Source organism: Oncorhynchus keta, chromosome 4, assembly GCF_023373465.1.
Source record: "Oncorhynchus keta strain PuntledgeMale-10-30-2019 chromosome 4, Oket_V2, whole genome shotgun sequence".
Taxonomy (NCBI): domain Eukaryota; kingdom Metazoa; phylum Chordata; class Actinopteri; order Salmoniformes; family Salmonidae; genus Oncorhynchus; species Oncorhynchus keta.
In genome coordinates this window covers 60253352-60277462 of record NC_068424.1, presented here as the reverse complement: position 1 = coordinate 60277462, position 24111 = coordinate 60253352, and the positions used below count along the sequence as shown (strand labels likewise).

Genomic DNA, 24111 nt, shown 5'->3' with positions numbered 1-24111 from the left:
AGAGGAATGGTCTGAAGGTGGTGAGAGGAAAGGTCTGAAGGTGGTGAGAGGAATGGTCTGAAGGTGGTGAGAGGAATGGTCTGAAGGTGGTGAGAGGAATGGTCTGAAGGTGGTGAGAGGAATTGTCTTAAGGTGGTAAGAGGAATGGTCTGAAGGTGGTGAGAGGAATGGCATTAAGATGGTGAGAGGGATGGTCTTAAGGTGGTGAGAGGAATGGTCTTAAGGTGGTGAGAGGGATGGTCTGAAGGTGGTGAGAGGAATGGTATTAAGGTGGTGAGAGGGATGGTCTTAAGGTGGGGAGAGGAATGGTCTGAAGGTGGTGAGAGGAATGGTCTTAAGGTGGTGAGAGGAATGGTCTTAAGGTGGTGAGAGGAATGGTCTGAAGGTGGTGAGAGGAATGGTCTGAAGGTGGTGAGAGGAATGGTATTAAGGTGGTGAGAGGGATGGTCTTAAGGTGGTGAGAGGAATGGTCTTAAGGTGGTGAGAGGGATGGTATTAAGGTGGTGAGAGGGATGGTATTAAGGTGGTGAGAGGGATGGTCTTAAGGTGATGAGAGGAATGGTCTGAAGGTGGTGAGAGGGATGGTATTAAGGTGGTGAGAGGGATGGTCTTAAGGTGGTGAGAGGAATGGTCTTAAGGTGGTGAGAGGGATGGTATTAAGGTGGTGAGAGGGATGGTATTAAGGTGGTGAGAGGGATGGTCTTAAGGTGGTGAGAGGGATGGTCTTAAGGTGGTGAGAGGGATGGTCTTAAGGTGGTGAGAGGGATGGTCTTAAGGTGGTGAGAGGGATGGTCTTAAGGTGGTGAGAGGGATGGTCTTAAGGTGGTGAGAGGGATGGTCTTAAGGTGGTGAGAGGGATGGTCTTAAGGTAGTGAGCGGGATGGGAGTTGCTGGAAAGGAGAAAGGTGAAGTCCACTGTGCAACACATACTGTATATAACCCTGCACAGAGGGACTGTAGTGTGAGCATGCTATATCCTAGATTTCAGTCTCCCTTATTCATATCATTGGGATCTCATGGTTGAATAAAGGGCTAAGAGAAAATGACCATTAACCATATCAACCACTAACCATAATACAGTTGACTATCTGGTCATTGAGTCCAGTTAGTCACAGCTGAATCTGATATGTAATACCTCCTATTTCCGAAAGGGTCAACCATTCAGTTGACTTGTGGAGGAGGCACAACAGCTCAATAGAGTCTGCCAATAACAATTATTAAAGATTCTAGTCCACTGTATTGTTTTACAGTTAACAGTATATTAACTAAGCCAACATGTTGCCTTTTTCACCTAGTAAGCATTTACATAAAATACAACAAATTATCATAAACTTGACTGAACTTTAGTTTCAGTGTTGTCACCTGTGGTCATCTCATTCCTATGAGCTGCCTCAGCACGGACAGTAAGATGATGAGATAGAAGTCATAGGAGGAGTATCCCACAGAGTCAGGGAAAATTAAAAAGGGGAAAAGGTGAGAAAGTGGAGAGATACTCAAAGGGGGATTATGCATAAAATGCAGCTTTCCTCACTGCAGACAATAACGCATTAGGGAGGAAGGGAGAAATGGTAGACACTTAACAAACTCTAGAATATACCATGTACAATTGCTATTAGAATTGTTGGAAGCATTGCTTGGGTAACTAAAATGACTTCAAGTTGAAGTGGGCGTAAAGTATAAATATCAAAAGTGCTTGAAAGGTTATCCATTGATTCAATGGAGCGCACGTTACAAACAGTGGGGAGAACAAGTATTTGATAACCTGCAAAATCGGCAGGTTTTCCTACTTACAAAGCAAGTAGAGGTCTGTAATTTTTATCATAGGTACACTTCAACTGTGAAAGACGGAATCTAAAACAAAACTCCAGAAAATCACATTGTATGATTTTTAAGTCATTAACTTGCATTTTATTGCATGACATAAGTATTTGATACATCAGAAAAGCAGAACTTAATATTTGGTACATAAACCTTTGTTTGCAATTACAGAGATCATACGTTTCCTGTAGTTCTTGACCAGGGTTTGCACACACTGCAGCAGGGATTTTGGCCCACTCCTCCATACAGACCTTCTCCAGATCCTTCAGGTTTCGGGGCTGTCGCTGGGCAATACGGACTTTCAGCTCCCTCCAAAAATGTTATATTGGGGCCACTCCAGGACCTTGAGAGGCTTCTTACGGAGCCACTCCTTAGTTGCCCTGGCTGTGTGTTTCGGGTCGTTGTCATGCTGGAAGACCCAGCCACGACCCATCTTCAATGCTCTTACTGAGGGAAGGAGGTTGTTGGCAAAGATCATGCGATACATGGCCCCATCCATCCTCCCCTCAATACGGTGCAGTCGTCCTGTCCCCTTTGCAGAAAAGCATCCCCAAAGAATGATGTTTCCACCTCCATGCTTCACGAATGGGACAGTGTTCTTGGGGTTGTACTCATCCTTCTTCTTCCTCCAAACACGGTGGAGTTTAGACCAAAAAGCTCTATTTTTGTCTCATCAGACCAGATGACCTTCTCCCATTCTTCCTCTGGATCATGCAGATGGTCATTGGCAAACTTCAGACGGGCCTGGACATGCGCTGGCTTGAGCAGGGGGACCTTGCGTGCTCTGCAGGATTTTAATCCATGACGGCGTGGTGTGTTACTAATGGTTCTTTGAGACTGTTGTCCCAGCTCTCTTCGGGTCATTGACCAGGTCCTGCCGTGTAGTTCTGGGCTGATCGCTCACCTTCCTCATGATCATTGATGCCCCACGAGGTGAGATCTTGCATGGAGCCCCAGACCGAGTGTGATTGCCCGTCCTCTTGAACTTCTTCCATTTACTAATAATTGCGCCAACAGTTGTTGCCTTCTCACCAAGCTGCTTGCCTATTGTCCTGTAGCCCATCCCAGCCTTGTGCAGGTCTACAATTTTATTCCTGATGTCCTTACACAGCTCTCTGGTCTTGGCCATTGTGGAGAGGTTGAAGTCTGTTTGATTGAGTGTGTGGACAGGTGTCTTTTATACAGGTAACGAGTTCAAACAGGTGCAGTTAATACAGGTAATGAACTTTCTTTTTTTTTTTTTTACTTTCTGAACATTCGAGACGTGTAGTCCACTTGTAATTCCAATCTCCTTGCATTAGCGTAGCCTCTTCTGTAGCCTGTCAACTATGTGTCTGTCTATCCCTGTTCTCTCCTCTCTGCACAGACCATACAAACGCTCCACACCGCGTGGCCGCGGCCACCCTAATCTGGTGGTCCCAGCGCGTACGACCCACGTGGAGTTCCAGGTCTCCGGTAGCCTCTGGAACTGCCGATCTGCGGCCAACAAGGCAGAGTTCATCTCAGCCTATGCCTCCCTCCAGTCCCTCGACTTCTTGGCACTGACGGAAACATGGATCACCACAGATAACACTGCTACTCCTACTGCTCTCTCCTCGTCCGCCCACGTGTTCTCGCACACCCCGAGAGCTTCTGGTCAGCGGGGTGGTGGCACCGGGATCCTCATCTCTCCCAGGTGGTCTTTCTCTCTTTCTCCCCTTACCCATCTGTCTATCGCCTCCTTTGAATTCCATGCTGTCACAGTTACCAGCCCTTTCAAGCTTAACATCCTTATCATTTATCGCCCTCCAGGTTCCCTTGGAGAGTTCATCAATGAGCTTGATGCCTTGATAAGCTCCTTTCCTGAGGACGGCTCACCTCTCACAGTTCTGGGCGACTTTAACCTCCCCACGTCTACCTTTGACTCATTCCTCTCTGCCTCCTTCTTTCCACTCCTCTCCTCTTTTGACCTCACCCTCTCACCTTCCCCCCCTACTCACAAGGCAGGCAATACGCTTGACCTCATCTTTACTAGATGCTGTTCTTCCACTAACCTCATTGCAACTCCCCTCCAAGTCTCCGACCACTACCTTGTATCCTTTTCCCTCTCGCTCTCATACAACACTTCCCACACTGCCCCTACTCGGATGGTATCGCGCCGTCCCAACCTTCGCTCTCTCTCCCCCGCTACTCTCTCCTCTTCCATCCTATCATCTCTTCCCTCTGCTCAAACTTTCTCCAACCTATCTCCTGATAATGCCTCCTCAACCCTCCTCTCCTCCCTTTCTGCATCCTTTGACTCTCTATGTCCCCATCCTCCAGGCCGGCTCGGTCCTCCCCTCCCGCTCCGTGGCTCGACGACTCATTGCGAGCTCACAGAACAGGGCTCCGGGCAGCCGAGCGGAAATGGAGGAAAACTCGCCTCCCTGCGGACCTGGCATCCTTTCACTCCCTCCTCTCTACATTTTCCTCCTCTGTCTCTGCTGCTAAAGCCACTTTCTACCATTCTAAATTCCAAGCATCTGCCTCTAACCCTAGGAAGCTCTTTGCCACCTTCTCCTCCCTCCTGAATCCCCCCTCCTCCCTCTCTGCAGATGACTTCGTCAACCATTTTGAAAAGAAGGTCGACGACATCCGATCCTCGTTTGCTAAGTCAAACGACACCGCTGGTTCTGCTCACATTGCCCTACCCTATGCTCTGACCTCTTTCTCCCCTCTCTCTCCAGATGAAATCTCGCGTCTTGTGACGGCCGGCCGCCCAACAACCTGCCCGCTTGACCCTATCCCCTCCTCTCTTCTCCAGACCATTTCCGGAGACCTTCTCCCTTACCTCACCTCGCTCATCAACTCATCCCTGACCGCTGGCTACGCCCCTTCCGTCTTCAAGAGAGCGAGAGTTGCACCCCTTCTGAAAAAACCTACACTCGATCCCTCCGATGTCAACAACTACAGACCAGTATCCCTTCTCTCTTTTCTCTCCAAAACTCTTGAGCGTGCCGTCCTTGGCCAGCTCTACCGCTATCTCTCTCAGAATGACCTTCTTGATCCAAATCAGTCAGGTTTCAAGACTAGTCATTCAACTGAGACTGCTCTTCTCTGTATCACGGAGGCGCTCCGCACTGCTAAAGCTAACTCTCTCTCCTCTGCTCTCATCCTTCTAGACCTATCGGCTGCCTTCGATACTGTGAACCATCAGATCCTCCTCTCCACCCTCTCCGAGTTGGGCATCTCCGGCGCGGCCCACGCTTGGATTGCGTCCTACCTGACAGGTCGCTCCTACCAGGTGGCGTGGCGAGAATCTGTCTCCTCACCACGCGCTCTCACCACTGGTGTCCCCCAGGGCTCTGTTCTAGGCCCTCTCTTATTCTCGCTATACACCAAGTCACTTGGCTCTGTCATAACCTCACATGGTCTCTCCTATCATTGCTATGCAGACGACACACAATTAATCTTCTCCTTTCCCCCTTCTGATGACCAGGTGGCGAATCGCATCTCTGCATATCTGGCAGACATATCAGTGTGGATGACGGATCACCACCTCAAGCTGAACCTCAGCAAGACGGAGCTCCTCTTCCTCCCGGAGAAGGACTGCCCGTTCCATGATCTCGCCATCACGGTTGACAACTCCATTGTGTCCTCCTCCCAGAGCGCTAAGAACCTTGGCGTGATCCTGGACAACACCCTGTCGTTCTCAACTAACATCAAGGCGGTGTCCCGTTCCTGTAGGTTCATGCTCTACAACATCCGCAGAGTACGACCCTGCCTCACACAGGAAGCGGCGCAGGTCCTAATCCAGGCACTTGTCATCTCCCGTCTTGATTACTGCAACTCGCTGTTGGCTGGGCTCCCTGCCTGTGCCATTAAACCCCTACAACTCATCCAGAACGCCGCAGCCCGTCTGGTGTTCAACCTTCCCAAGTTCTCTCACGTCACCCCGCTCCTCCGCTCTCTCCACTGGCTTCCAGTTGAAGCTCGCATCCGCTACAAGACCATGGTGCTTGCCTACGGAGCTGTGAGGGGAACGGCACCTCAGTACCTCCAGGCTCTGATCAGGCCCTACACCCAAACAAGGGCACTGCGTTCATCCACCTCTGGCCTGCTCGCCTCCCTACCACTGAGGAAGTACAGTTCCCGCTCAGCCCAGTCAAAACTGTTCGCTGCTCTGGCCCCCAATGGTGGAACAAACTCCCTCACGACGCCAGGACAGCGGAGTCAATCACCACCTTCCGGAGACACCTGAAACCCCACCTCTTCAAGGAATACCTAGGATAGGGTAAGTAATCCTTCTCACCCCCCTAAAAAGATTTAGATGCACTATTGTAAAGTGGCTGTTCCACTGGATGTCATAAGGTGTATGCACCAATTTGTAAGTCGCTCTGGATAAGAGCGTCTGCTAAATGACTTAAATGTAAATGTAAATGTAATGAGTGGAGAACTGGAGGGCTTCTTAAAGAAAAACTAACAGGTCTGTGAGAGCCAGAATTCTTACTGGTTGGTAGGTGATCAAATACTTATGTCATGCAATAAAATGCAAATTAATTACTTAAAAATCATACAATGTCATTTTCTGGAGTTTTGTTTCAGATTCCGTCTCTCACAGTGAAGTGTACCTATGATAAAAATTACATACCTCTACATGCTTTGTAAGTAGGAAAACCTGCAAAATCAGCAGTGTATCAAATACTTGTTCTCCCCACTGTATATAGGATCTTTAAAATAATCCTGCAGCAACAGGAAATGTGAATTATTATGTGAATTATAATTAATGGACATATTTGTAGGGGTTGATCAATTCTTTGTAAGGGAAGATCAAGTCTGAAGCCTTTTGACACCTAATACACTACAACTTTTAAAATGTCCTGCACTGCAGGAAAGTTCTCCCTGTAACACGGTAATCAAATGTAGATCCATCTGTATCTGTATAAAAGTTCAAAGTTACAGCATATCGACAAGGCCACCAAAACAACAAAAGGTATCAACACACACAAGAAAAAACATGTATTCATTGATGTATTCATATTTCCTGAGTTTGTAATCAATGATTGATGAGATCGGTGCTTGCCTACTTAACAAAACAAACAAACTGATCTTGCTATCAACCTTTGTCTTGCCTGACTGTATCTGGCTCCAGCAGCAATAATCCTTGAGATTATGCAACGGATGTCGGAGTGTAATCGCCAATATAACCTGTCACTGCTGTCACTGCTGGGTCAAAGGTTAAGGTCCATGGAAGGAAGGAACAAATGCCATGTGGCATAAAATAGACTTTGATCAATTGAATAAACATAATCAACATCAGTTCATCATGTGTATGAATGTATTATGTTTACAATACCATTTTTCACAAAAAAGCTTATTTCTCTCACATTTTGCGTACACAAATTTGTTTACATCGCTGTTAGTGAGCATTTCTTCTTTACCTGCCAAGATAATCCTTTCACCTGATAGGTATGGCAAGTCAAGAAGCTGATTAAACAGCATGATCATCACACATGTGCACCTTGTGCTGGAGACAATAAAAGGCCATTCTAAAATGTGCAGTTTTGTCACACAACACAATGCCACAGATGTTTCCAGTTTTGAGGGAGCGTGCAATTGGCATGCTGACTGCAGGAATGTCCACCAGGGCTGTTGCCAGAGAATTGAATGTTAATTTCAACGTTGTGAACAGAGTGCCCAATGGTGGTGGTGGGGTTATGGTAAGGGCAGGCATAAGCTACGGACAACGAACACAATTGCATTTTATCGATGGCAATTTGAATGCACAGAGATACCAAGATGGGATCCTGACGCCATTGTCGTGCCATCCATCTGCTGCCATCACCTAATGTTTCAGCATGATAATGCACGGCCCCATGTCTGTACACAATTCCTGGAAGCTAGAAATGTCCCAGTTCTTCCATGGCCTGCATACTCACCAGACATGTCACCCATTGTGCATGTTTGGGATGCTCTGGATCAACTTGTATGACAGTGTGTCCTAGTTCCCACCAATATCCAGCAACTTTGCACAGCCATTGAAGAGGAGTGGGACAACATTCCACAGGCCACAATAAACAGCCGCATCAACTCTATGCGAAGATGTGTCACAGTGTTGGTCAAACCAGATACTGACTGGTTTTCTGATCTACGCCCTACTTTTTTTTGAAAGGTATCTGTGACCAACAGAAGCACATCTGTATTCCCAGTCATGTGAAATCCATAGATTAGGACCTAATGCATTTATTTAAATTGACGGATTTCGTTATATGAACTGTAATTCAGTAACATCTTTGAAATTGTTGCATGCTGAGTTTATATTTTTGTTCAACGTAATGGTATATAATCTTGTTAGTAGTTAAGCTCTTGTCAGTATAGATGGAGTTCAGAGAGGAATGGGTTAACGACACACAGACTATATGCGTGCAGCCATGCTCACACATACTGTATGCACCAACACACACACACACACACACACACACACACACACACACACACACACACACACACACACACACACACACACACACACACACACACACACACACACACACACACACACACACACACACACACACACACACACACACACACACACACACACACACACACACAGCTAGAATGTGGGAATCACTTCCCAGAACATTAAAGATTCACCAGTCATAAAACTTTAATTCAATCTCTCTCTGTGCTCTACCTCTCTCTGTGCTCACTCTCTGTGCTCTCTCTCTCTGTCTCTCTCTCTTTCTCTCTGCTCTCTCTTTCTGCTCTCTCTCTTTCTCTCTGCTCTTTCTTTCTGCCCCCTCTCTCTGTCACTCTCTCTTTCTCTCTGCTCTCTCTTTCTGCTCTCTCTCTTTCTCTGCTCTCCAGTCCCCCCCCTTCTGCTCTCTCTCTTTCTCTCTGTATCTCCATACTCTCTCTGCTCTCTCTCTGTCTCTCTTTCTACTCTCTTTATCTCCATACTCTCTCTTTCTACTCTCTTTATCTCCATACTCTCTCTGCTCTCTCTCTGTCTCTCTTTCTACTCTCTTTATCTCCATACTCTCTCTTTCTCTTTTTCTACTCTCTTTATCTCCATACTCTCTCTGCTCTCTCTCTCTCTCTGTCTGTCTTTCTCCTCTCTTTATTTCCATACTCTCTCTTTCTCTCTGCTCTCTCTCCCTCTATGCTCTCTCTCTCCTTTTTCATATCTCTGTATGTTTGGGGATTTGAATAGTACCACTCTAGGTCTGTTTCTTTGTGTGGCAAACACTTCTCCTAAAGCCACTCAGATTATAATTAGTGAATTCATTAAGATCCTAACACAATTGTCAAAACACATTAGCGAAGGAGCATCATTAAAAAGTTTTGTACATTTTAAAGAGAGGTAACCGCAGAGCCATCTAACTGTATTCTTTAAACTTGAATATTCAGGGCTGAGTTATAGTGGTTTTAAACTTGAATATTCAGGGCTGAGTTATAGTGGGTTTAAACTTGAATACTATATTCAGGGCTGAGTTATAGTGGGTTTAAACTTGAATACTGTCACGAATATTACCGAAGGTGACTCCCCTTCTTGTTCGGGTGCCTGACTCCACACCTCTTCACTCATTTGTCGTAACAGAAGCCCGCACCACGATATGGAGTCAGCAGGAGCAGCGACCACTCCTCTTCCCACTATGGAGGAGAGAGTCCTTCATCACACGTCCATCCTCCATCGCCTAGGATCAGCGATGGATCAAATGATGGAGAGGATGGATCGTTGGGAGAGGAATGGTCTCCCTACTACCCCACCGACCCTCCCACCAGCAACTCTACCATCTCCCCCATCTGGGTCCGGTTCCAGCACTCTGCGCATTACGCCTCCGAGGGAGTACGATGGAGCAGCGACGGGGTGCCAGGGATTCCTGCTTCAACTAGACCTCTACCTGGCCACCGTTCGGCCGGCTCCCTCGGACGAGGAGAGAGTGTGGGTCCTCATCACATGCCTTACGGGTAGAGCCCTGGAGTGGGCTAATGCGGTCTGGAACGGGCCCGACTCAGCGAAGGACAATTACCCGGAGTTCACCCGCCGTTTCAGGGCCGTGTTCAATCACCCTCCAGAAGGTCGAGCGGCGGGTGAGAGATTGTTCCATGTCAGACGGGGGACGAGGAGCGCGCAGGACTTCGCGCTGGAGTTTTGGACCTTGGCCGCTGGAGCAGGGTGAAACGACAGGGCCCTGATAGACCATTACAGATGTAGCCTGAGAGAGGACGTCCGCAGGGAGCTGGCCTGTCGGGACATTACACTTAGCCAGGATGGACTGATAGACCTGTCGATCCGGTTGGACCATCTGCTAGCTGCTCGCGGACGTTCTGAAAGGGTCCTGTCAGTTCTACCTCCTGACCCTCCTACTCCTATCCCGATGGAGCTAGGAGAGACCGCGCCTGTACCAGTTGTGGCCGGAGAGGGCACACGTCTGGTCGGTGCTGGAGGAATTCATCTGGGAATCGAGAAGGCAGGCAGAACACTCCTCGGTCACCCCAGGTGAGTAAGCACCACACTCTCCCAGAGTTTCCTGTTGGTCACATGTTCTTATTAATTTGTTTCCTTAATTATTCTCCTTCTCTCCAGTATAAGGCACTGGTATTTTCAGGCGCAGCTGGAAACTTTATAGAACGCGGACTCGCTCAGAGGTTGAGGATTCCGTTAGTAAAAGTAGACCCCCCTTTTCCCATGCACTCTTTAGATAGTCGACCATTAGGGTCAGGGCTGGTGAGGAAAGCCACAATTTCGTTGGAGATGATTACGCAGGGGAATCACATTTAGTTTGTTCCTTATCGATTCACCTGCGTTTCCAGTGGTACTGGGGATTCCCTGGCTAGCTATTCATAATCCTACGATTTCGTGGAAACAGGGAACTCTACAGGGGTGGTCTGATGAGTGTTCAGGCAGGCGTGTAGGGGTTTCCATCGGTGCGACAACGGTGGAGAGTCCAGACCAGGTTTCCACCGTGCGCATTCCAGCTGATTATGACGATTTGGCTATCGTTTTCAGTAAAAAGAAGGCGACCCAATTACCACCCCATAGGCAGGGGGATTGCGTGATAAACCTCCAGGGTAACGTTGCACTCCCCAGGAGTCATGTGTATCCTTTGTCCCAGGAGGAGACGGTGGCTATGGAAACTTATATCACCGAGGCTCTGGGACAGCGGTACATTCGGCCCTCCATGTCACCTGTCTCTTCGAGTTTCTTTTTTGTGAAGAAAAAAAGATGGTGGTTTGCATCCGTGTATTGAATATAGAGGTCTAAATTCCATCACAGTGGGTTTTAGTTATCCACTACCTCTCATTGCTACGGCAGTGGAATCATTTCACGGAGCGCAGTTCTTCACTAAACTGGATCACACTACTTCTGACCATTATGAGTACCTCATCATGCCATACGGTTTAAAGAATGCTCCAGCTATATTTCAATCCTTCGTGGATGAGATTCTCAGAGACCTGCACGGACATGGTGTAGTGGTGTATATTGACGATATTTTGATCTACTCCGCTACACGCACTGCGCATGTATCTCTGGTGCGCAAGGTTCTTAGACGACTGCTGGAGCATGACCTGTATGTGAAGGCGGAGAAATGTGAGTTTTCCAAACAATCAGTTTCCTTCCTGGGTTATCGCATTTCCAGCTCTGGGTTGACCGCGTAAAGGCCGTGCGTAATTGGCCGACTCCGACCACGGTAAAGGAGGTGCAGCGGTTCTTGGGGTTTGCCAATTACTACTGGAGGTTTATCCGGGGTTTTGGTCAGGTAGCTGCCCCTATTACCTCACTGCTGAAGGGGGGGCCGGTGCGTTTACAGTGGTCAGCAGAGGCGGACGGAGCTTTTCATTAGTTGAAGGCGATGTTTACTGAGGCGCCGGTGTTAGCGCGTCCGGACCCTTCTTTGGCGTTTATAGTAGAGGTGGACGCATCCGAGGCTGGGGTTGGAGCGGTGCTCTCACAGCGTTCAGGTGCGCCACCGAAGCTCCGCCCCTGTGCCTTTTTTTCGAAGAAACTCGGGCCAGCGAAGCGGAATTATGATGTGGGGGATAGCGAGTTGTTGGCTATGGTTAAGGCCCTGAAGGTGTGGAGACTGGCTTGAGGGGGCTAAGCACCCTTTCCTTATCTGGACTGACCACCGTAACCTGGAGTATATCCGATCAGCTAGGAGACTGAATCCTCGTCAGGCAAGGTGGGCCAGGTTTTTTACCAGATTTCGTTTCACTATCTCGTATAGACCAGGTTCCCTCAACACTAAGGCCGACGCGCTGTCAAGACTCTATGACACTGAGGACAGGTCCATCGATCCTACTCCCATCATTCCGGCAGCTAAGCTGGTGGCACCAGTAGTATGGGATGTGGACGCGGACATCGAGCGGGAGCTAAGGGAGAAACCTGCGCCTCGACAGTGCCCGGAGGGTCATAGGTACGTGCCGCTGGCTGTTCGTGATCAATTGATTCGATGGGCTCATTGTCTACCCTCGTCGGGTCACCCAGGTATTTTTAGGACAGTGCGAGGTCTTGAGAGGAAGTACTGGTGGCCCACTTTGAGGAGGGATGTGCGATTCTATGTTTCCTCCTGTTCGGTGTGCGCCCAGAGTAAGGCTCCTAGACACCTGCCACGAGGTAAATTACAACCTCTTCCCATTCCACAACGGCTGTGGACCCACCTATTGGTGGATTTTCTTACTGACCTTCCCCCCTCTCAGGGTAACACAACGATCCTGGTCGTTGTGGATCGGTTCTCTAAGTCCTGCCGTCTTATCCCATTGCCCGGGCTCCCTACGGCCCTACAGACTGAGGAAGCTCTTTTCACCCATGTCTTCCGGCACTACGGGGTGCCCGAGGATATAGTTTCTGATCGGGGCCCCCAGTTTATCTCCCGTGTTTGGAGGGTATTTATGGAACGTCTGGGGGTCTCGGTCAGCCTGACCTCAGGGTATCACCCGGAGAGTAATGGGCAGGTGGAGAGAGTGAACCAGGAGGTGGGTAGGTTTCTGCGGTCGTATTGCCAGGACCGGCCAGGGAAGTGGGCGAGATATATTCCCTGGGCAGAAATAGCCCAGAACTCACTAAGCCACTCCTCTACCAACATGTCACCACTTACTGTCACGAATATTACCGAAGGTGACTCCCCTTCTTGTTCGGGTGGCGCTCGGTGCTCATCGTCGCCGGTCTACTAGCTATCACCGATCCGTTGTTCTGTGTTCCTTTGGTTTTGTCTGATTGGTATCACCTGTTTCTTGTTTGGTTGTTAGGGTAGGGTTATATATAGGTTGTTCAGCCCGCTTCTGTTTCGTGCGGGCTTGTTCGTCTGTTCTTTGTTTGAGTGTATTTTGTTTGTATTTTGGGTTTCACGCTGTCCGTTTATATTTCTGATCATTTGTTTTCCTACTTTTGTTCATGTTATTTTCCCAGGACATTAAAGCGTGTTTTTTCCCACATCTTTTGCTCTCTGCGCCTGACTCCACACCTCCTCACTCATTTGTCGTAACAAATACTATATTCAGGGCTGAGTTATAGTGGTTTGCCCTTTTCCGTCCCTCAAATTGTGTATTTAGACATGGACAAAAAAATAATAATAATTTGGGCAAACCTACCCAGGCCAAAGTAGGAAAGAGGATGAGATGTTGCTAAGAAATGTCTGCTATTTATTAGAGGTTAAAAAGCAAGTTACTTTTCCTATATAACGTCCAGATGAAAAGTGGAGGATGAGTGCAACACATCTGACAAGGATCATGACAATTCCCCTTAATGCAACGCAAAAAGGTAAGTATGCCTTGTGTTCTGTGTCATTTTTCTACGTAAAACCCAAAGAGTATCAAAACACTTGAACTCATTCATGATCAATTCTGAGAGAGCATCATGTTTTTCATTCTGCTTCACTGCAGCTTTAAAATGTTGCATCACCAAACAACACAGCCTTCAATAGTGGGCTGAAACCTTCAAATGTTTTGAATAATCTTTCCATTGCATTTGTATGTTCATAATGTGTTTATTCAACCAAGGCGGTTATATGTTTGTTTGCTGTTACGTGTGAGGTTTACTGTGGGGGCATGCCTCCTGTGCTGTGAGCCAAACTAATCATTTCATTATCTAAAACGTCATTTCTTGATGGATGCAAAAATAAACTCAACAATATATTGATGAAAGATGAATTCCCAGAGTCATGGAAGACCTCTCTCTTTTGACTCTCTCCATAAGCATCTGGATTCTGCTTTTGATTGAATGCAACCCTTAGTGTTGGAGAGAGCAATTATTTTACTTTCTCAGCTACAAACAGATAGAGTGGGAAGAGACAGATATATATAGAGAGAGAGAAAGAGAGAGAGAAAGAAAGTGTGTGCGAGAGAGAGAGAGCGAGAGAGGGAGAGAGAAAATACATTGTATTTTGTAAATACAACCCATATTTATGCTTATTTATTTTCCCTTTTGTACTTTAACCATTTGCACATTGTTACAACACTGTATATATACATAATATGACATTTGTAATGTCTTTATTCTTTTGGAACTTCTGTCAGTGTAATGTTTGCTGTTCATTTTATTGTTTTTCACTTTTGTATATTATCTACTTCACTTGCTTTGGCAATGTTAACATATGTTTCCCATGCCAATAAAGCCCCTTGAATTGAATTGAATCGAGAGAGAGAGAAAGCAAGAGAGAGAGAGAGAGAGAGAGAGAGAGAGAAAGCAAGGTTGTGCAAGAGAGAGAGAGAGAGTGTAAGAGAGAATATAAAAGAGCGAGAGCAAAAGAGAGTGAGAGAGTGTGTAAGAGAGAGAGTGTGTAAGAGAGAGAGACGCAAGAAAGCGAGAGAGAAGCAGCTCCAGTCACCCTCATCCAGCAGCCTTCAGCCACGCCTGAATGCCGACGGGAGTGGGGGGAAGAAGGAGGAGGAGAAGGAAGAAGAAGAGGAGGAGGAGGAAGAGGAGGGGGGTATACCCCCCATCCCCTGGAGGCCAGTCCTCTTCCCCTCCATCCATAATTCAGGAGGGGCTGCTCCAGGCCGGGCCTCTGTCTCTGCTCCCCCCAGAACAAGGCTCGTGGGGATCCTAAAACATGCTCCGGGAGCCCCTTGGGCAACAACCACCACCACCACCACCACCACCACCACCTTAGTACATAGACTACCCCCAACACGAGCACAACACTCGTCTGCTCTAGCCTGGTCAAAAACCTGGATTAAGGTTTTACATCAAAATACTTTGCTTTCAATAAAGCAGAGATTTAGATGTGAGCGAAGATATAAATGCATATGAATGCTCTTAAATAAGAGTTCATTTTGTCAATCTAACTATGACGTGCCACTATAGCTCAATAGCAGCAATGAAGGTGGAAGAATATGGTTGGAACAAGACCAGCTGAGTTGATGAAATGAGCAAAGGTACCAATTTTAGTGAATGACACTAAATTCTAAAGTTCATAGAAATAATTTAAGATGATGTTATTTACTAAATATTCCATTAATCACAGCAGTCAGCTTCATTCACTTTCCTTAAAGATGCATCCTCCTCCTTTCTGCTGCTACATGATCAATTCAAACGACATTCACTGAGTCTCGGTGAACCCTTCTGAGTGAATTAACGCCACACATGTGCACACACACGCACACGCGCACACACACACGCACGCACGCACACACACGCGCGCGCGCGCACACTCACACACAAATTGTGAGTATCGCTTGTACACACAAAAAGCATCTTGCCATCCAGCTGTGTTTGTTTTAAACAACTCCACATCTCATTTGTGATTATTCCTGTGGTGTTACTCTCAGGACATCTGCTGTGTGGTTAATCTCAGGACATCTCCTGGGTGGTTATTCCTGTAGTGTTATCCCTCATGACATCTCCTGTGTGGTTATTGCTATGATGTTGCTCTCAGGATGTCTCCTGTGTGGTTATTCCTGTGGTGTTACTCTCAGGGCATCCGCTATGTGGTTATTCCTGTGGTGTTACTCTCAGGATGTCTCCTGTGTGGTTATTCCTGTGGTGTTACTCTCAGGACATGCACTATGTGGTTATTCCTGTGGTGTTACTCTCAGGACAGTGGTGATTCACCCCAGGTACGTGAATGAAAGCCCATGTCACACCCTGACCATAGAGAGCCCTTGGTTCTCTATGGTGTAGGAGGTCAGGGCGTGACTAGGGGGTGTTCTAGCTCAATATTTCTATGTTGGTGTTTTGTATGGTTCCCAATTAGAGGCAGCTGGTAATCGTTGACTCTAATTGGGGATCATATTTAGGTAGCCATTTTCCCACCTGTGTTTGTGGGATATTGTTTTGTGTTTGTGCATGTGCACCACTACTTTCACGTTTTGTTATTGGTTTATTGTTTTTGTTTAAAGTTTCACCGTAATAAAGATGTGGAACTCAACACACACTGTACCTTGGTCCCGTCCTTATTACGAACGTGACAGCCCAGCGGGACCAGGTGAGATGCTATCAGAGCATGTTTCAGATCCAGCCTCAATTATCAGAGGCCACGCCGAGAGAACAGAGTCATTATCAATGGTCATTACCATTGATTTGGCCTGCAGTCAAAGACAGACAACAGGAGTTGAATGGACCCAGTCTAAGAGAGTGTGTGTGGGTTGGGGGCGAGTGTGTTTGAGGGTAGATGGGTGAAAAGTGTGTGAGTGAGTGAGTGAGTGAGTGAGTGAGTGAGTGAGTGAGTGAGTGAGTGAGTAAGATGAAAAAGTGCCACATAAACATGCAATACATTAAGTTAGGCAGAGAGCAGGGCAGAGGAGTAATGCAGCGCTGTTTTAGTATTGGCTGATATTTCTACACCCACATGGATTATATATGAAGGTATGGATTTCTGTATGTAAGTGTGTGTTTGTGTGTGTGTGCTCGCGTGCATGCCAGTGTGTGTTTGTGTGCCCGCGTGCGTGCCAGTGTGTGTTTGTGTGTGTGTGCCCGCGTGCGTGCCAGTATGTGTTGTGTGTGTGTGTGTGTGTGTGTGTGTGTGTGTGTGTGTGTGTGTGTGTGTGTGTGTGTGTGTGTGTGTGTGTGTGTGTGTGTGTGTGTGTGTGTGTGTGTGCGTTCGGGTAAACATGTCCCAATGTGTGTGTGATTATTCTCTGTATGTAACCCAGGTTGAGTTCTTCTGCTCTCCCGTGTGGAGATGACAATCTGTTTCATTATTCAGAATACTGAAGACTCGCATTTTGCAGCTTGTTGACTTCTCTGCAATGTTCAGAGTTTAAAAGTGCATGTCACTCTTCATTTTTTCATGAACTCACATGTTTTGTCGTTTCACTTGCAACCTGATTTCACTACACGCAAGAAAACAAACAAGATGTATAATAACGTGATTTATGAACAAGACATTACTTTTGATATACTGTATATACCGTAATTATGCAATAAAGATGTCAAACACACGGGCCTCCCGAGTGGCGCAGCGGTCTACGGCACTGCATCACAGTGCTAGCTGCGTTACTACAGATCCTGGTTCGATTAAAGCTGTGTCGCAGATTAAAGGCTGTGTCGCTGTCCCGCGACCGGGAGAGCCGTGGGGCGACACACAATTGGCCCAGCGTTATCCGGGTTAGTGGAGGGTTTGTCCAGCCGAGATGTCCTCATCCCATCGCGCTTTAGCTACTCCTGTGGCGGGCCGGGTGGATGCACGCTGACACGGTCGCTAGGTGTACGGTCTTTCCTCCGACACATTGGTGTGGCTGGCTTCTGAGTTAAGTGGGCATTGTGTCAAGAAGCAGTGCGACTTGGTTGGGTTGTGTTTCGGAGGACACGCGGCTCTCGACCTTTACCTCTGCCAAGTCCGTACGGGAGTTGGGACAAGACTGTAACTACCAATTGGATATGAAAATTGGGGAGAAAAAGGGTGTAATTTTGTAAAAAATAAATAATTAGGGATGCACGATATATTGGTAAGCATATCATAATCGGACGATATTAGCTAAAAATGCCCACATCGGCATCTGCCTGATGTCTAGCTTAAAGCTGATGTGCAAAACCAATGTCAAAGCTGACGTGCATACCTATATAAGGTAGGTAGATGACATAATGACGCCATGATAAATATAGCACTACACGTGCCACACAGCATTTATAACCTAGCCCACAATGTCTGCTGTGTGGATCAATCAAGCAGTCAACAAGTCCAGCAGTCATTTGAAAGAGTAAGAACATTTCAGCGAGACAACTGAAAGGCGAAATCCAATAAAGCCAAGATAATGGAATTCATTGACCTTGACAATCAACCGTTCTCTGTCGTGGATGATGTTGGCTTTGGCGACTGGTCGAGCACCGGTACACACTACCAAGCATCGCTATTTTTTCAGATGTTGCCCTACCAGAGTTACACAGCATCCATAAGCTACTTGCTATGGGCGTCACTGCTATTAGCTTCACGACTGACATTTGGACCAGCGATGTCAGCCCCATAAGCATTATGGGTCTGACAACACAGTGGGTCGACGAGGATTTTGTACTAAGGAAAGCTGTATTGCATGCTCAAGAATGTGCTGGTTCTCATACCGCTGCTGCCATTTCAATGGCATTTGAGAACATGTTTTGAAACTTGTAAACATGAACACACTAGCTAGCTCCATTCGAACAACTGACTAGAGAAATAAGCTCATAAACTGTGTCTGCAGCAGACGTGATACCCTCTGTCATGGCATTGAAATGCCTGCTCAAGAAAAATGCCAACACAGACCGTCGGGTTAACTTGGAAAAGTGCTCTACTAGAGACTGTAAACAAGCGATTTGGTAGCGTTCTCTCTGAGCCTTTACTGTGTCGCCACCATGCTCGATGCTCGGTACAAGGACCGCTACTTCGATGCAGACAAGAAACAGGGTTTACATGAAATGTTACAGACACAGCTGGACAAGGTGGAAACGGACACAGTGACAGTGCGCACCGAGGAAGGGAGGCCACAGACCGAAAGAGATAAAACTTCACTGCTTGACAAGTATGGTGAAATCCTGGTTGAGACTGAATAAATGAACAATGAAACAGCACAGCAAGTAAGTGAAAGAAAAAGGTTCTAATTATGTTTTACTAGTAATGGAGACATACATAAATGCCAACAAAATAACTTTTTGGTCAGTGTGTGTGTGTTAACTATTTAACTGTACTAGAATGCTTAAAAAGCTGCAAAAAATATTAATATCGTTTATCAGTATTGGGATTTTTTTGGCAAAGAAAATATTGAATATCGGTATCAGTAAAAATGTTATATCGGTGCATCCATAAAAATAATAATGATAAAAATGTGTCATACACGTAATGTTTCAAATAAACTATGATGTGAGGGTATGAAGGCACTGTCTTTACCATGACAATGATGTTGACATAGCATTGCATTTGAGTTACTAGCCAATACAAATCTAATAATGTGTATTCAATTTAGAATATTCAATATATCAAACCATTGACTATTGCCATCATTCTAACATTTGTGAGCAAGCAAGCAAGCAAGCGCACACACACACACACACCACTTCCCTACCACCATACACACACACACCACTTCCCTACCACCACCACACACACACACCACTTCCCTACCACCACACACAGATGCAACCAAGCCTAAGGAGGAAGCTCAGAAAGCGGCAAACAAAAAAGGAGAGGGAGGGGCCTGCTGTTGCTTAGCAGGCAGTGTGAACGACAAGGAGAGGGAGGGGCCTGCTGTTGCTTAGCAGGCAGTGTGAACGACAAGGAGAGGGAGGGGCCTGCTGTTGCTTAGCAGGCAGTGTGAACGACAAGGAGAGGGAGGGGCCTGCTGTTGCTTAGCAGGCAGTGTGAACGACAAGGAGAGGGAGGGGCCTGCTGTTGCTTAGCAGGCAGTGTGAACGACAAGGAGAGGGAGGGGCCTGCTGTTGCTTAGCACGCAGTGTGAACGACAAGGAGAGGGAGGGGCCTGCTGTTGCTTTGAGAGGCAGTGCGAACAACAAGGAAAGGGAGGGGCTTGCTGTTTGCAAATGCTATTGTTTTCCAACTGGGAAGGGAAGCAGGTTTGTTAGGTTTGTTTTTGTATGGGGAAAGTGATGAGAAAGCAGGATGATAAGAGACTTGCCCATCCTATATGACAGCTGGTGTCCTCGGATAGGTCTCCCCTTTTCCTGTTGCCCTGTGTTCAATGGTTCCCACCCTGATCTGATCATGACTACCTGTCTGAAAAGGACCACTCCCGAAGCTCAGTCTACTGCTATGTGTTGAGTGGTGTGTGCATCATTGTCTGAGTTCTGCGTTGAAGTGAAATATGTCTATTGTACGTATAAGCAGTACACACATTTTGACCCCTAACCACAGATCTAGGATCAGTTTACTAACCCCAGATCTTAACCATTACAGGGATACAAATGAGCCTGAACCAGTTTGGAGTATGAACTTCTACTGTCTACTCCTAATTTGATTAACAGACCTCTTCTCTTACTCACCAATACAAATGGTGAGGCATGATACACTGCCATACCACCACACATCTCTCTCAATTTAATTCAAATCAATTCAAATATGTTTCATTGGCATGGCTGTTCAGGGTGGAATATTGCTGCCAAAGCAGTTGATAGTGGTTTTCTCTCTCTCTCTCTCTCTCTCTCTCTCTCTCTCTCTCTCTCTCTCTCTCTCTCTCTCTCTCTCTCTCTCTCTCTCTCTCTCTCTCTCTCTCTCTCTCTCTCTCTCTCTCTCTCTCTCTCTCTCTCTCTCTCTCTCTCTCTCTCTCTCTCTCTCTCTCTCTCTCTCTCTCTCTCCTTTGCCTTACTCCTACTGAAACTATTAATTTCTCTCTCTCATGCACAGACAGACACACAAGCACAAGTCCCCTCCACACACACACCCAAACACACCTCTCCACCACACACACACACACACACACACACACACACACACACACACACACACACACACACACACACACACACACACACACACACACACACACACACACACACACACACACACACACACACACACACACCTCCCCATCACACACACATAACTCCCCATCACACACACATACCTCCCCACCACACACACACACACACACACACACACCTCCCCACCCACACACCTCCCCACCACAGACATCTCCCCACCACACATCTCCCCACCACACACATCTCCCCACCACACACACACACACACACCACACACACACCTCCCAACTACACAACTCCCCACCACACACACACACCTCCCCACCACACACACACCTCCTCACCACACACAACCTCATTCTCTTTCACCCGCTATCATTTTCTCACTCTCTTCCTCGCTTTGCCTCTGTAGCCAATCCGTCGTCGCCGTGGTTCCCAGGCCCGCACGGCTGTCAATCAAACGGAGTAGGCACCTCCAAGCTGCAGCTGAGCCAAGGCCACATCGGCCCACCTGTCAATCACTCTCTGCTCAACGTCCCTCCTCCCCTCCCTCACCAATCCCCCTGTCCATCTCTCACTCAGATACCCCCTAACATCAGCAGACACCCATGCAGACCAACATCAACATCAACAGCCCCAACCCCTGTTCATTTCTCAACACCCCCATGATCAACATCACCCCCCCATTCTGTCAACCCCCCACAACATGAGCCCTACACACGTTTAATAATACAATCCCTCCCCCTTCGCTGGGGCATCAGAAGATTCTATACCTCTCTCTCTCTCGCTCATCACTCTTTTATTCAATACAATGCAGAGAGAGTCTGATCACAAGACTAAACTTATCAGACCATATCATTCCCCATTCATGATGATGTCATTATGATGCATTATAACAGTTATATGTAGGCCTTATTCTCGCTGTCTGTAAAAGCATAGCTAGGACTTTTTATGATTATGACATGGCAATGTCTGGCAGGTAGCCTAGCGGGTGGCAAGTAGCCAAGTGGTTAGAGCGTGGGCCAGTAACTGAAAGGTTGCTAGATCAAATCCCCGCGCTGACAAGGTAAAGATCTGTTGTTCTGTCCCTGAACAAGGCAGTTAACCTCCTAGGCCGTCATTATAAATAAGAATTTGTTCTTAAGTGACTTGCCTGGTTAAATAAAAATGTTTTACAAATGACATGTTATGATGACAATATGATGAGGGCTGGGAATTGCCAGGGACCGCACAATACAATATTATCACAATACGTAGGTGCCAATACGATACTGTATGTGTTGTGATTCTCATGATTCTATGTGTATTGCAATACTGTGATTTTATTGCTCACCATAGGTCTGCTGCAGAGGGACAAGAGAGAGCCATGAGAAAACATGCCTTGATCATTCATGGAAATAAAAGTTCTGAAAACAAATTGGCTCCCTATTTAAAAAGAAGATGGAGAACAAGCTATGAAGGAAAAATACTGGAGTTTTGGTACAGCCAACTAGCGCAAAAATAATATTGCGAAATTGTCAAAATTATACAATACGATATATCGTAAAAAATTATATCTCGATATGTGACTGTATAGATTTTTCCCCCATCACTAATTATGACCCATTATAACAGCTAAATGAAGGTTATTCTAGTTTTGCTAATAATGTGTGATCCTATGCATAGTAACGAGCCACCGTAAAGTCAGATGATGATATTTTATTCATTTCTCATTATTTTTTCACACATTTTCCTTCTTTGAACTGCTTATGCTAAGGTTTCACTGAGATACGCTGTGAAATAGTTTAAGTGTACCGATTGCAGTGAGATTACATCATGTTGTGGAACTTTCATAACATTTCTTATATATTGCAAGAGTCTAAGAGAAATTGGGGGATATTTAGGTCATGGGAAGGGAGTACCAATTCTGGAAGCATTGTTGCCTAATGAAAATACTTTAAGGCATTGGCAACAAATGGAAAACAGCAAGATGTCTACTAAACTACTAAAAGGGATAGTGTTAAACACACAAAAGCCCTTAATGTCTACGATACTGTCGATCCAAGCAAATTGCATACTGTAGGATTCTTATTAACATATTACGACTACTGTATTTACCTGTAATTAATGTCCACTATCACAAGTGTGACAATCTATGCAAACAACACTAAGCAAAACAATATAAACCAGTTCATCAGAGATACATTGACCAGGCATGAAAAAGTATATTATTTCAGGATGGATGCTGGAATGAGAATGAGAGAGGGTGAGGAGAGGGGAGAGGGGAGAGGAAAAAAACAAATGTGTGGGGGATGGGCAGAGAAAGCGAGAAGAGAGAGAGGCATTTTGGAGAGAGAAGGTGAAAGAGAAACAGTGCAAAGCACCCTTATTTTAAACAGTATAGGCTAAAGACGTCAAACTCAAATCTGGACCTCAAAGCCAGTTGCACTGCTTATTTTCATTGTTCCCCAGTAGTCAGGGACTGATTTAGACCTGGGACACCAGGTGTGTGCACTTAATTATCAGGTAGAACAGTAAACCACCAGTAGTCCGGACAATTTCTGTGTTTTGAGAGAGTGCTTGAGGCTGAGATTGGATAGAGTTGGAAGTAGGTGCCGATTATACAGTACAGTTCAGATAATTATGGGCATTGTAGTCCAACATGGGAACAATAGACAGCCATCAACCCTCGGAGCTACTTGTTGAACTGCATATCAATTACACCTTACCAACACATTTATAAAGCATCTATTATGCATTAGTAAGACTTGACAAGTGCTTAATGTGTATAGCAGTCTTGCATGTCACGCCCTGACCTTAGTTATCTATGTTTTATGTATTATTTTGGTCAGGTCAGTGTGTGACGAGGGTGGGTATGTTGGGTTTTTGTATATCTATGGGGGTTTTGTATGTCTAGGTAATGTAGGTCTATGGTGGCCTGAATTGGTTCCCAATCATCTGTTTATCGTTATCTCTGATTGGGGCTCCTATTTAGGTTGCCATTTTCCATTTTGGTTTTGTGGGTTATTGTGTATGTGTAGTTGCCTGTCAGCACTCATGTTATATAGCTTCACATTTGTTTTGTTTTGTTTGTTTTGTGTTTTTCCTTCATTAAAAGAATGTATGCTTATCACGCTGCGCCTTGGTCTCATCAATATGACGAACGTGACATTGCATGAATGATGGTTCAGCCAGTGTGTCATGAAACACACCAAGTATTTAAGTGTAATGCTGTTAAACTGTCCCAATTCCAATACATTATTTTAGGGAAGACACGCCACAGATCTACAGGCACTGATTTAGTGTACACTTTCACTGTAGTCCCAAGCCATTGAATACTGTATATCAGGGATGGACTAGAAAACCAAAGACAGTGTCATTATTTTCAAGCCATAGTTTTTGACTGACAGCTACTTTTTAATACATCTCATGTCATATCTGTTTATAGCTTGTGAGACAGCTTTTCCTGCATTCGTATCAATGTAACTTTGTTCCATATGTGT

At 46.2% G+C, this 24111-nt stretch overlaps 1 protein-coding gene across 4 annotated transcripts in view; it reads right to left on the bottom strand.

Moving 5' to 3' along the window:
• The window catches only part of LOC118379745 (LIM domain-binding protein 2), a 112488-nt gene that overhangs the window by 45520 nt on the left and 42857 nt on the right, over positions 1–24111 (bottom strand). The gene's annotated exons all lie outside the window — the stretch shown is intronic.